This window comes from Stenella coeruleoalba, assembly GCF_951394435.1.
Source record: "Stenella coeruleoalba genome assembly, chromosome: 17".
NCBI classification, from domain to species: Eukaryota; Metazoa; Chordata; class Mammalia; order Artiodactyla; family Delphinidae; genus Stenella; species Stenella coeruleoalba.
Genome location: NC_137163.1, coordinates 34,849,325 through 34,859,450, shown reverse-complemented (window position 1 = coordinate 34,859,450; position 10,126 = coordinate 34,849,325). Strand labels below are relative to the sequence as shown.

Here is a 10,126-nt window from a genome sequence, read left to right as displayed (position 1 = left end):
GAGATAGGATGTCTAAGACAAACTTCACCTGATTTTTAATTAGACCCAAGGCCAGTACTACATTTCCCCGACCCACCCAAGAGGTGCCTAAGCTAATGAATGCCTGTTTCTCCATGGGTCAGATGAAGCTTCTTTCCCCACAGCTTGATGTCATTTAGATTCTGCCTGATTCCTTCTTCACACTGGACCTGTAATAAATTCTAATTTGCAAAGTCATTCTACAATCCCTTGCAAAACAAACCACTCCAAAACTTAGTGGCTTAAAACAACAACCATAACCATCTCAAGTAACTTTTAACAAAGTATTGGGGCCATATACCCTGAAGCTAGACACAAAAATTACCTGTAAACACTGAAGTCAGGTCAGCAGTTTTGTTTTGCTTTTTTTCTGCCGAGGTATGGTTTAACGCTTTTGAAACGACTTTCTATATATTCTAGGGTTAAGAAGATAAGACATTATGTCATGGATAATAGGACCCAGGTTTTTCACTGTTGGAAAAGGAAATTATCAATATAGAAAGTGAGAGAGTTAGAATAAAGCCCTATGGGATTGGCTTAGAATGGGAGGTATCAGTATGAACGTGTGGTTGGAACTAATGGTTTTAATATAGATAGATAGATAGATAGATGATAGATAGATAGATAGTTATAAAATAAAATGTGGAGATCTCTCTCTCTATCTATATATATATTGAAATATATATTTGTGCATGTGTATATGTACATATATTTCTGACTTCTTTCCACTAAGAAGGCCAAAAAGTGATGACACTCAGTAGCAATGAGCAAGCTTAGCGCCCAGATCATAGTTTCTAAATACCTTTCCCCACTGAAAAGCAATGGGGCTCCTTAGGAAAATGGTTGATTTCAAGACTGGAGCAGGGATGGTACAAGATGAGCCTGGAACATTTTGTGCCAAAAAAGTACAGAAGGGCTCAAAAAATGATAGAATATATGAAAGTACACAGAGCCAGTTGAAGAGGCCCCTAAATGCCAAATCTTGGACAATTTAAGCATCAGAATAAATCATGATGATAACCAGTTATAACCCACTGAACCAAATGTAAATAAATTAGTGAAAACTGATATAAATAAACAAATGGGAGAGAAGAGCTCTTTCTTACACTGGAATAAATTAAACACAGAAGGAATGATGAAAATAGAAAATTGTCATTTGGCAATCATCATGGTAATAACTGATTCATCAATTCATCAATGGATACTAAAGCTAGTGGATCAAAGTATCGTGATAAACAGCATATTTACATGGTCTCAAAGAATCTCTCTGTAAGACACTTATTAATTACAAAGAAAAAGATAGTAACTTAACATGGAGAAAACTGTCACACGCCATCATAACCAAGTTCATATTCAACATCACTGGTAATGGGACAAATCAGTATTGCATATCTCCTGATACGATGCGCTAAAAAAAATACAACATCTCTTCTGTAGTATTTCCTGCCAAAAATGTATAACCTGAATCTAATCATGAGGAAACAACAGAAACCCAAACTGAGGGACAGTCTACAAACTAACTGGCTAGAACTCTTCAAAAGTGTCAATGTCATGGAAGGCAAAGAAAGCCAGAGGAACTGGTCCACTTTAAAGGAGATTAGAGACATGACAAGCAAATGTAATGTGTGATCCAGGATTTTCTTTTGCTATAAGGACATTTTTGGGACAACTGGCAAAATTTGAGCCAGGTGTGTAGATTACATGATACATTATAAAAATGTGATTTTTCTGGGCTTCCCTCGTGGCGCAGTGGTTGAGAGTCCGCCTGCCGATGCAGGGGACGCGGGTTCGTGCCCCGGTCCAGGAAGATCCCACATGCCGCAGAGCGGCTGGGCCCGTGAGCCATGCCCGCTGAGCCTGCGCGTCCGGAGCCTGTGCTCCGCAACAGGAGAGGCCACAGCAGTGAGAGGCCCGCGTACCGCAAAGGAAAAAAAAAAGTGATTTTCCGATTTTGTAATTCTACTGTGTTAATGAAAGAGAATTTTCTTGTTTTTAGAGAGATACACACTGAGTTATAGAGGGATAAAGAGTTATCACGTTTTACTTTCAAGTAGTTTAGTGTGGTGGAGGGTAGGTGGATGGAATGTTAACATTTGGGCAATTTGGGTGAAAAGTATATGGGATTTTTTGGGGGTACTATTTTTATATCTTTTCTGTAAGTCTGTAATTATGTCAAAATAGAGTTTTAAAACAATGATTTTCTTGTTCCTCCTGCTTCTGTGGGTTGTGGGGCTGGTCAGTTCTTCTTCTGGTCTTACTCAGGACCTCTTTGCCTCTACAGTCAGATGTCAGCTGGGGCAGGAATATCCAAGATGGCGCCTTGCATCTCCACTTCTCATCCCCGTGTTTGGTGAGGGTGACCGGGAGGCTGGGCTCAGAGGGACACTGAGGTGGGTGGGGTGGGGGGGGGCTATCTCTCATATAGAAGGAGGGCTTCTCTATATAAGAGAAGGGCTTCTCCCTCTCCAGGCTTTTCCATGTGGTCTCTCCAGCAGGGTAGCTGGACTTCTTCCATGGTGCCTGGGGGATCCTACAAGTGCCAAAGAGGAAGTCGCCAGGCCTTCTTGAGCCTTAGGGCCAGAAGAGATATTTGTCACTTCTACTGTGGTCTGTGTTGATTCAAGAGAGCCACAGGGCCAGGCAGACTTCACAGAGCTGTAACTTTTGGGTGGCACACGGGTGCAGGTCTGGAGACCAGCTACCATAACCATAACGGAATTTGATTAGGGAAGTAGAACCACTGAGGGTACAAAATAAGAGGTTTGTTATATGAATAAGACCTTACACAATTGTGGAAGAAACTGAGAAAGAGGGGTTTAAAAGAAAGGGCTGGAAGACCAGCCTAAGCACTGGCATGGACGGACCAGTCAGTGCTTTCAGGGACCCTGGGGAGCCAGGAATGCCCAGCAGTTGGAGGGACCACACAAGGCTGGTGGATAAGCCCACGAGAGGTTGTTACCTCTGTGCCTGGGGTTGAGCCTGAAGTTGCTATTGGTCAGCAGGGCCAATGGTCAGAAAAAAGAGCTGGTCACAGATGTGGGAAGAATGAGGATAAGCTGGAACCTGCCAGCCCCTCTGGATCGTAATTTCACTACATTTAAAACAGCATGACTTTCAGAGACTATTGGTTAGCTTAGGCTAAATTCTTTTTTTTCTTTAATTTTTTTTTAAAGTTTTTTTTTTTTAATTAATTTACTTTTGTCTGCTGTTGGGTCTTTATTGCTGCGTGCCGGCTTGCTCTAGTTGTGGTGAGCAGGGACTACTCTTCATTGTGGTGCGTGGGCTTCTCATTGTGGTGGCTTCTCTTGTTGCGGAGCACGGGCTCTAGGGGCGCAGGCTTCAGTAGTTGTGGCACACGGGCTCAGGAGTTGCAGCACATGGGCCCTAGAGTGCATGGGTTTCAGTAGTTGTGGCACGTGGGCTCCGTAGTTGTGGCTCCTGGGCTCTAGAGCACAGGCTCAGTAGTCGTGGAGCACAGGCTTAGGTGCTCCGCGGCATGTGGGATCTTCCTGGACCATGGATCGAACCCATGTCCCCTGCATTGGCAGGCAAATTCTTAACCACTGAGCCACCAGGGAAGCCCAGGCTACATTCTTTTACAAAGAGAAAAAGCAATGCAAAGTCAGAGATTTATCCAAAACCATTTTCTAGCTTATATGAGCAATAATGATGATGATACCCAACATTTTTATACTCACTGGTATTAACACTTACCAGGCACCGTTCTTCTTCTTCTTTTTTTTTTTTTTACCAGGCACCATTTTAAGAGCTACATGTGCTGGGCATCGTGCTAGCCTCTGGGGTTACCACGGTGAACAAAGCCTGACCCAGACCTCATCTGGTGGAGTGTCCAGACCAGTGGAGGTGGAAGCCATCATTTCAATGCACTCACAAATGAGAGTATAATTGCAGGCTGGTGTAGGATGAGGCAGTCATTAGTGATTCTATTATTCCCTGCACCGTCCACATACTAAAGCAGGAAAGTATATATTTTCTGGATAATTTTTTGCTAAAAGGGTCAAATTCCTTCTTAATATCTCTGCTCCCTGACTGCCTCCATCCGGCCCCTCCCTCTGAGGTCTGGGGCAGCATTTAGCTTCCCGTGTCTGTCCTGCCTTTCCACCTCACTCTGATTGTCTAATTTTCCCTTCTTGTCCTAGTATTTCTTCGCTTGTTGGGCTTGTTTGGCTACCAGCCCTCCTCCTGCCTCTGTTACAAAAAGGTAATTACAGAGATTAAAGGGAAAAAAGTAGTTGGCTAAATATTAAGTAGCCTTTCCCAAGAACGCTGAAGGGATTTTAAAACTGTACACAGCTATCTCCCCATTAGGTCATGCAGGCCTGGAAAATAGTGAGTGGTTTAAAATTTCTTCAAGGGGAGCATGAGTAGAAAACCCACAATTTAATCAAAAACAATCTCTGTAGGGCCCTAAAATCTTAATTGGTTGGAATGTGCTTTCATCCCGACTGACATCCTTCCTGGGGAAAATTGAAGCTAGGTGACAGCCAGTGCAAAGTCCCTAAACACAAGGAAAGGGCTTTTTATGAGTGACTGTCAGTGTTACCTATTAGAGAAAGTGCTTTGTTTTGGGTTACTGTTTCGCTTTGGGGGTTGCAGTTGGAAGGGGTGAAAGTATAAGGAAGTGGAAAGAAACATTTAATAGACTTTGTGAGTTTTCTGAAGTCATTATGTCTACTCATTTACGCTAACAAAATTTTTGTATTCTCAAATTTGATACTTAAGAGTCTCAACTCTTTAAGAATGAACATGTGCTATGGTCTGAATGTTTGTGTCCTCCCAAAATTCACATGTTGAAATCCTAACCTCCAAGGTGATGGTATTAGGAGGTGGAGACTTGGGAGGTGATTAAGTCATGAGAATGGAGCTCTCACAAATGAGATTAGTGGCCTCAGAAAAAGAGAACCCAGAGAGCTCACTTGCCCCTTTTGACATTTAAGTTTACAGTGAGAAGACAACCGGTTGTCTAGGAGGAAACAGGCTCTCACCAGACACTAGTGCCTTGACCTCGTACTTCCCAGCATCCAGAACTGTAAGAAATAAATTAATTTTCTTTATAAGCCACTCAGTCTGTGATATTTGTTATAGCAGCCTGAATGGACTAAGACACCATGGAAGTTCCAAAACCTGCAAATGTAACTCACCAGTTAAATTTGTGTCCCTGAGGTTACTGAGCAGGAATAATTGTTGAATGGGGCTAACTAGCCTTCTAGAAATCTCTTCTCAATGTGGCTGTGTGGTTCTCAGGGATGACTTGATCTCATTTAATCATCGCCTCTACCCTCTGGAGTAGTGAAATGACATCACTGCTGCTCACCACTCTGTCAGGTCCTCCTGTCTTTCTGGCAGGGAGGATTATGCTTCCTTTCCCCCCTTTAAACTAGGCTTAGCCATTTAACTTGCTTTGGCCAATGAAATGTGAGTCACTTTTGCACGGAAGCATTTAAACTCTCTTCCCCTGCTACAGTGATCTTGGAAGCACATGTTGGTATAGAGGTGCCTTAAGACCAACGCACCCTGGAAAGAAGAACCAACTCATAGAGAACAGCTGCCCTGGAGAATCACTGGACCCACGGCTCTACTATGGAATTGCTGGACTTTTTGCGTGAGTGAGAAATAAACTGTAGTGGTATTAAGCAGCTGAGATTTGGGGGTCTTTGTTACTGCAGCATAAAATAGCCTATACTTTCTGATACCAGTAAATATTATTACCTTAATTTAGAGATAAAGAAATGGTAGAGCCCGCCCGGCCTAGCCCCGCCGGCCCGTACGCGCGCCCCACGCCGTTGGCGCCGGCATGTCGGGCCCCGGACAGCCGGAGCCGCCGCAGGCGGGCGGGCCGGCGGGCCCCGAGAGCGCGGACGCGGCGCTGGGCGAGGCGGGGCTGAGTTTCACGACCACCGACCTGAGCCTTGTGGAGATGACCGAGATCGAGTACACGCAGCTGCAGCACATCCTCTACTCGCACATGGAGGTGGCGGCGGCCGACGGCGAGCTCGAGACGCGCCTCAACTCGGCCCTCTTGGCGCGGAAGGCGGGGGTCTTCGCGGCGGCTGGGGGCGCGGCGGCGGGGGGCGCGCCGCCCGTGTACCCGGTGCTGTGCCCGCCTGCGCTGGCCGATGGCGGCTTCGCGGGCGCCAACCAGTGCCTGGGCCACATCGACTTCCAGGAGCTGCGCATGATGCTGCTGAGCGAGGCGGGCGCACCCCCCGCCGCCGAGAAGACGCCGGGCGCCGACGGCCCGGGCGCCGACGCACGCCGGCCCAAGGCGCCCGACGGCGCCGGCAAGGAGAACGTGGAGGGCGCGCCCGAGGCGCGGGCCAACTCGGCCGTGCGCGTCCGCCTGGAGGACCGCTTCAACAGCATCCCAGCCGAGCCCCCGCCAGCCCCGCGCGGCGCGGATGCCCCCGAGCCCGGCATGGCGCTCAACAATTTGGTAACTCTTATTCGCCATCCATCCGAATTAATGAATGTTCCTCTTCATCAGCAACAAAACAAATGTACAACATTAGTGAAAAATAAAACTGCTGCTGCAACTACTGCTCTGCAATTTACATACCCTCTGTTTACTGCAAATAGTTGCTCTACTAGTGGAAATTCTAATCTTTCACAAACACAGAGTTCTAGTAACTTATGTTCTGTACTTGAAGCTACCAAGCATCCAAGCTTTGCCTGAGCAGGTTTGGATTAAAGTAGGAGAAGCGCTATGTAAACAAGCAATAAATAAGAGGAGTCGGAGTAGGGTACGTCAGTTGGACACAAACATAGAACGAAGAGCCCTTGGAGAGCTCCAGAATGTGGGTGAAGGCTCCACAGCAGCGCAGGGTGCTTGGCAAGTCGGTGGAGTCGTCCCAGGCCACCCTCGGGGAGCAGACCCAGAGCGGGCCCCAGCGGGGCAGGTCCCAGCGCAGGGAGAGGCACAACCGCATGGAAAGAGATAGAAGGCGCAGAATCCGCATTTGTTGTGATGAGTTGAATCTTTTAGTCCCGTTCTGCAACGCCGAGACCGATAAGGCAACGACTCTGCAGTGGACCACAGCGTTCCTGAAATATATTCAGGAAAGACATGGAGATTCTCTTAAAAAGGAATTTGAGAGTGTATTTTGCGGTAAAACTGGCTGAAGGCTAAAGTTGACCAGACCAGACTCCTTGGTGACGTGTCCCACACAGGAGAGTACAGAGTAGCCCAGCTATGGAGATCAAGTGACTGGATGTGAACACTAATGCCTGGGAAGTAAACGGCTGTTCCTTCGTGACCCATAAACATTTCCTAAGACCCTGGAACTCAGCTCTGATAGTCTAACTCTAAAGGAACATGATTCAGCTGATGGGACTCCAGTGGGGACTTTGAAAGCACATTTTGTAAAAATATTTATCTAAAACAAAATGCTTACCGATTAATGTCCTCTTAGACCATTTGGGGAGGAAGACATCTTGACAATTAGTAAGTAATTTTTCAATTATCTGTCTGATTCCATCATGTTTTCTTAACATGATAACTTGAAAAATTAACATCCTTTGTAATTTCTTTAGTCTTAGAAGGTACATTGCTTTTTACTTATTTTATTTACATTTTAAATAAGCCCCCTTAGCAACTAGAACAAGTTAAATCGTTCTTAACTATAAGTAGTTTGGACATTTTATTTCATTTGTTTATCGCTTCCCCTTGTAATGATTTCTAGCTGCATAGAACTGTATTGCAAAATGCAGTCCTATTTTAAACCTTTCTGCCAGAAATTTTCCAGAGATCTCCTTTAAAGGTACTTTTGTCCATAAATGAAATATTGTCACGGTAGATTGCTTCAATGCCCTCATTTTCATATTGAGAGTCATTACTTTCTGTGTAATAAACTGTAGTGTTTGGAACTGAGTTTTTCAAATGAGTGGCTTTATTTATTACAATAGATAATACCAATAGACTTTAGTGCAATACAGTCACTTTCAATAAATACTGTCAATGGGAGATAGTTAAATGTTTGTACACAAAGGAGGCAGGTAAATCAGACGAGACCTTTGTATGGAAGGGATACTGTACATTAAATTCTTTATTTTTTTTGTAATACTGTGGCCAGTCATTAATCTGAAGATTTCATATATCGTTTTGTTTCCTAGCTATAGATCACCAGAACACTGAAGAATAAATATTTGAAAGTGAAAGTGACCAACGATTGTTTCTTTAATCACCCTGTATTTAGGATATAAGTCGTATGTTGCAGACTTCCACAGACTATGAGTTCCAAAGAGATCAGATTAACGTCAATCTCCAAAATACAGTGGTCCTGAGCCCCCAGCTGCTTGACTGCAAGCCCATAGGCCTTGTCCCCGCCCTCACTCTGTTCAATTCTCCCAGTTACTTGTAGGAGCCCCTATGTGCCCTCAAACCAGACTGTCTGTTGCTGGCAGTCACCATGGACTGTCCAATGTTACTCCTCTTATGCTCCAAATCCCACTCATTACTGTTCACTGCCTGAGATGCCACTGAAAGCTGTCTCACCATTGCCACTGCTGACTGGCCTTGTCACGGATGCTGCCCCAGGTGCAGTCTTGGCCGCTGATCCCTGGTGTGAGACGAGCCCGGAGTCTCACGAGGTCTCTGGTGAAGCCAGTTCCTTCAGTGCTGGTCCTCGGCCCCTAACAAAGGCTGTGTCCTGCTCAAGGAGCCAGGTGGGAAACAGCCAGCCCACGGTTGATCCCTTTCTCCTGGCCCTGCGCCTCTCCAGTGGCCGCTACACAGTCTACGCAACCCACTCACTCCTCTTCTCCACCACTCACACAACCAGGGGCTCCCGGGCAATCAGGGTGTACAAAGGAGCCAACAGAAGGAAGCCTGTGGTCCTTCTCCCCAGCTGCCCGGCCAAGATGCCCTGTTTGAACAATCCACAAGGATCTTGGGGGAAAAAAGAGCAACAAACAAGCAAAAACCTATAAATGTTCCTACACACAAAGCCTTTTTAAGTATGATGAAGAATTGGAAGAATTCTTAACTACATCTTTCCTCTTAGACTCTTGCATCTCTGCATGTGTAGGATGACAGCATATGGGTGTGGAAAACTGTACAAAATCTGAAAGGCGTCCACACCATATGATGGGGAACAGACTCAGAGAAAGAGTAGAAAAAGGAGATGAAAATGAAGGGCTGAGAAAGGAAGGGAGGAGTAACGGGGTAGGCATCCAGGCTGGAGCTTAATAATGAATGGTGTTCGCTGGCTCCCCGGGGAAGCCCTGGAGCCTCTACTGCTGATATAATTGAATTATTGATAGGAAATATATGAAGCTCTGGCCCAAACTGACAGCTGGAAGACAAGCTGACAGCAATTGAAATTGATTTTGCCCCCAATAAAGTGGAGGCATTTCTGATCTTCAGAGATGCTCAAGGCCCCTGTGGGCAGAGATGGTGAGGAGATCCAGGTTTTCAAAGGGTCTGTGACTCTCCCCGACCAGGTCTGGAAGCAGCAGGGGACCTTGGCCAGAATCATGGGCTTACCCAGTGATGTTATTTTTTTTTTTTGTGGTATGCGGGCCTCTCACTCTTGTGGCCTCTTGCGTTGCAGAGCACAGGCTCTGGACGCGCAGACTCAGTGGCCATGGCTCACGGGCCGAGCCGCTCCGCGGCATGTGGGATCCTCCCAGACCGGGGCACGAACCCATGTCCCCTGCATGAGCAGGCAGACTCTCAACCACTGCGCCACCAGGGAAGCCCTGTTATTTTTTTTTTTTTTTTAATTTTTATTGGAGTAGAGTTGATTTACAATGTTGTATTAGTTTCAGGTGTACAGCAAAGTGAATCAGTTATACATATACATATATCCATTCTTTTTTAGATTCTTTTCCCATATAGGCCATTACAGAGTATTGAGTAGAGTTCCCTGTGCTATACAGTAGGCCCTTATTAGTTATCTATTTTATATACAGTAGTGTGTATATGTCAATCCCAGTCTCCCAGTTTATCTCTCCCCCCTTCCCCCGTGATGTTCTTTATTTTAGTGTGAATCCCTGATGGCTCCTCCAGGACTCTGGGCATTTCTCAAGCAGTGTCCAGCTCCCACTCTAATCTGCTCACTCCAGTTGGAGCCTGTACTACTTTGCTAAG

At 45.8% G+C, this 10,126-nt stretch overlaps 1 pseudogene across 1 annotated transcript; it reads left to right on the top strand.

The window, feature by feature from the left end:
- The first annotated feature begins 5,412 nt into the window (after nucleotides 1-5,412).
- On the top strand, nucleotides 5,413-7,165 carry LOC307175947 (transcription factor-like 5 protein; annotated as a pseudogene). Its single transcript has 2 exons — nucleotides 5,413-6,980; nucleotides 7,123-7,165. The product of its transcript is annotated as a transcription factor-like 5 protein (transcript).
- Nucleotides 7,166-10,126: the final 2,961 nt, after the last annotated feature.